The 3,976-nt window shown below is 54.7% G+C and overlaps 1 protein-coding gene across 1 annotated transcript in view; it reads left to right on the top strand.

The window, feature by feature from the left end:
- The first annotated feature begins 215 nt into the window (after positions 1-215).
- The window catches only part of LOC113216029 (feline leukemia virus subgroup C receptor-related protein 2), an 88,565-nt gene continuing 84,804 nt past the window's right edge, over positions 216-3,976 (top strand). The window contains exon 1 of the mRNA XM_052265067.1: positions 216-697. The gene's annotated coding sequence lies outside the window, so the exon portion shown is untranslated. The remainder of the gene's footprint in view (positions 698-3,976) is intronic.

Here is a 3,976-nt window from a genome sequence, read left to right on the forward strand (position 1 = left end):
GCGCGCGCGTGTGTGTGTCATGTTGTTATGGGGGCAGCTCACGACGGAGAGTGTAAGGGGCGGCCTAGAGCGAGACGGACAGCGAGGTGGGAGGGGGGGGGGGGGGGCGAACTCGCGACAGCGCACGGGCCGGCCAGAGCGGGAAGGGACAGGGGCAGGCAGATAGACCGAGGGGAGGGAGGGGGAGAGCGGGCGCTGGGGGGGCCTAACTGAACGGCCACCAGCAGATTGCGCGCGAAGTGGAGGAGAGGTTGTCAGACTAGCCGCTCATAGTGCGCGCGTTCTGGTACTGGCGGGGCGAGTACGCGTGTGCGGGGACGAGCGCGTTCGGGAGGGAGAGAGCGCCTTTACTGTGTGTCCGCGAGTGGTACGAGCACGGCGCGAGGCGCGAGAGGCGGGAAGCCTGCACCTGTGGAGCTGTGGAGCGAGGTTGCGCCTCACTCACTCACGCCGCCGCCGGCTGGCTCCCTACCGCGTGCCCCGCGGCCCTCCCGTGTGGACGCTGCCCCCCCTCCCGGAGACCACCAGTGCGACCACCCGCACCAGCTGATGACCGGCGACTCCTCGTCGGCGTCGTCGTCAGAGAGGTCCCCGTCTCCTTCCCACTCGCACGCGGCGGATTTCCCGACTGGCGGTGGCTCTGGCGTCGCAGTGGACACGGCTAGCATGAGGGAGGAGAACCAGATGCGGAAGTGAGGTTAGTGTCAACGTCAACCAACGTGCAAAAAATCCAACCCCACCTTTTTATTTTCAAAGCAAAAAAACAAACACACACACTAGTTGCAAAATGAATTGCAATCCTGAATACGTATGACGGACAGGAAATAATTTCGCAGGTGTCAGACTGTCAAAAACTTGGTGTATGACGGTGTACTGTGTCTTTCAATCGAGAAAGATCAGCACAAATCGGCGTTGTTGTTTATCATTTACTCCCTTGCAGTCGGGATGAGAATGTTTTGCTTTGGGCGCGCATGCATGTCAGCATGTCAGCTGGCGCCCCGCGGCCGCGCAGCAAAGAGCAAGTGACGTTTGCTTCGTGAGGACGAAGCCGCTGGTGCGACCGAATGTTCGCGGGAATGTTTCAGCAGTGCGGCGATATGTCAAGTGGTAGGGAGATTCCTCATACAAATGATGAGGAATGGCGGTGGTCGGAACGATGTCGGTTCGACAGTGAATCGACAGTGGTGTAGTTATTCGCCAAATAGTTTCAATTTACTGTGCGACGCATTGAAGTTTTCACATCGCTAGCCGCACTCTTCCTGTTCAGCGTCTGGATGTTGTTCAGCTCAAACGTGCACTTTGCTCCGAGCTCGAGAATAGAATGGACTGGAACCAAGGTTGTGAAACCCTCGCAGATTGTTAAACTGTACCTAGTGCAGACCGGACCATGATCGCACTGTACAGCACTGCTGTGACACAAGAAACAGGAAAAAGCCAAAGTGAATTTTGTTCGACGTGGAGTTGTTTCAGCGGCATTTTATGTCAAAATGAGCTCAAATAGACGTCAACACGACTACCCCTGCCATCAACTGATTTCTCATCGACCGTTTTCTGTCACTTGGACAGATATTAGAGATAGCAAGGAAATTACGTCCGTTTTCCTCGGATTCATTCGGCAAATTACGGAAGCTGGGCGCCTGTGAGACTTGGGGTAGGCCAGCCCGGAATACACGCATGCAGTGCAGGCAAGATATTGCCTACCTACCAGGCGCTATGAGAGGCTTGCAGAGGCTGAATATGGCGATTTCCTAACAACGAATGACGGCCGTACTTTCTGGATGCCCCCTAGCGCAGCTTGGGTGTTTCGTTCTCTATGTGCCCATTTTCCCCGACCAGCGGGGAGGTAGTCTGTGTTTTATGTGCGTGGGGAGCGCCGGGTCGTCCTGAGACAGAGGTCTCCTGGGGGGACCGCCCTGGCTGGAGGCTCTCCAGAGCCCTCTTGGAGACGTTCCAGCGCCCCTTCCGGGTGCCCCGCGGCTGCCCCGACCGAGAACGAACTTTTCCGTTGTGAAATGTGATAGCAACTTTGTCTTCGATTATGTCGGCCGTATCGCGTAATGGTGCGTCCATAAGGCACACACGCCGCATACTATGCATTTTGACACACTCAGACGGAGGCCCCCCACCCCCTCCTACCGGTCCGGCTGAGCTCTCATCGTGTCTGTGTGTATCGCACGTCGATAGACGGGCGCACTGTCAAAAGTTGCATCGGATTATTTTTATTTTTTTCTAGTGAACAGAAGGTTTGTTTTGAAACAGGCAATGTACGGAAGGCTTCCGTGCCTGCGAGAAACGGATCAGGCCGTCGTACTCCAAGTCCCGTATTCTAAATTTTCCAATGTTTAGGCACCACACTTATAAAACCGTACTGATTACGGAACTCTCCGTTCTTACTTAGTTATCAATTACGGTTTGCCCGTACTTTTGTAAAGTACGGACCGCTGCTCCGTGACCAAAAGTAATAAAACCAAAGTCCGTAGTCACGACGCACAATATTTTGTACGGACATTCGTGTTTGACGGTGCGACACGATACAGCGCGACCAGCAGCGACGCACGTCGCACGTGCTCGGACCAGACACGTGGGAAAGTGAGTAAGTGGCACCTCTTCATGCGCCGGCCACCTCGAGTCTCGACCGATTGCTCCTGTTTGTCGTTGTTGTCTCTGTGTCATGGGCGCGGGGCCGCGGGGCACTCCATGTCTCTCTCACACGCGCTCACACACGCTCGCTCGCTTTCTGCTCCCCACCCAGAGAATCGTTTCTTTGATATAGATTTAAAGAAATTCTTTCTTTAAATCAAAGAAGCCTTCTTAGATTCAAAGAAGCCTTCTTTGCTCCAAAAATATATTTCTTTGAATCAAAAGAGGCTCTTCAATTTGAAGAAAATATTTCTTTACGTCTATATCAAAGAATTAAGGGCCAATTTTCTTTTTTTCAAAGAAACGATTTTCTGGGTGCAACGCGGAGTCACCACACACCGCGTAGGCAACTGTCTCTCTAGCCCGCCGCCGTTCGTCGCGCGGGGGGCGCGCTTGCGTCCCGTCCACTCCAAAGTTCCAAGTGAATGCGCTCGCTCAGCGTGTAGTGTAGACTCGAGCTCAGCCAGCAAAGAGGACCGCGCGCCGCCAAAGCCAAAACCGAGAACAGGCCCCTCTGTTTGGAGAGTTTTAAACCGGCGAGACACAGCAGCGCTCGTGGTGTCGATACACATCGCGGTGTTAATGAAAGTGCGTGGTGTCTGTATACAACTTTAGATTTTTAGTTTTTGGGAGGGTGGACGGGCGAGGGCTACTTGACGCAAAGTAGAGTTCATGCGTTTTGAAACTCTGCAACGCGTCTTTGGAACATCAAGTGTAGAGCAGTCGCTTCTCACGATATTCGCACGGTGCCATGGCTACAGGCGATAGGCAAACCCTCCCGCACCCGAGCATGCGGGCGATTACACGCGTTTGCTGAGACAAGAAACAGCGACCACCCTCTGTAGAAGTCAAAGTTGTGTGAAATTCGGATTAGACATTGGATTGGACCAGAAATGTACCGCGCCCTTTGCAGTTCTTGCCCTCTCGCTCCGACGGAGCCTGCGAGACTCGGGGTAGGCCATCCCGCAGTGCAGGTATGCACTGCAGGCAAGATGTTGCCTACCCGTCAGGCGCTAAGAGGAACTGCATCGTAAACAGGCTGGACTCTGTAGTTTCGTATCACGGCGAATGACGGACCGACTTTCTGGATGATGGCTAAGCGGTAGCGGTACACAACGGTGCCTCTCGGATCTCCCACAGGCACCGTCACTATTCCAGACCTTCCAGACACGTAATGGTGCTTCCACGGAGAGCCTCTGGACAGCAGTATATCAGAAGTCGGTTTGCGCGGATAGGGTACGGGTACTTCAACGTGAAGGTGCGAGGGTGGTCCGCGGGCCCGAGAGCGCCTGTGCGGCAGGCAGCCCAACGAGCTCCGGCCCGGCGCGGGTGGGCG

Source organism: Frankliniella occidentalis, unplaced genomic scaffold, assembly GCF_000697945.3.
Source record: "Frankliniella occidentalis isolate FOCC.00 unplaced genomic scaffold, Focc_3.1 Scaffold23, whole genome shotgun sequence".
In the NCBI taxonomy this organism is placed as follows: Eukaryota; Metazoa; Arthropoda; class Insecta; order Thysanoptera; family Thripidae; genus Frankliniella; species Frankliniella occidentalis.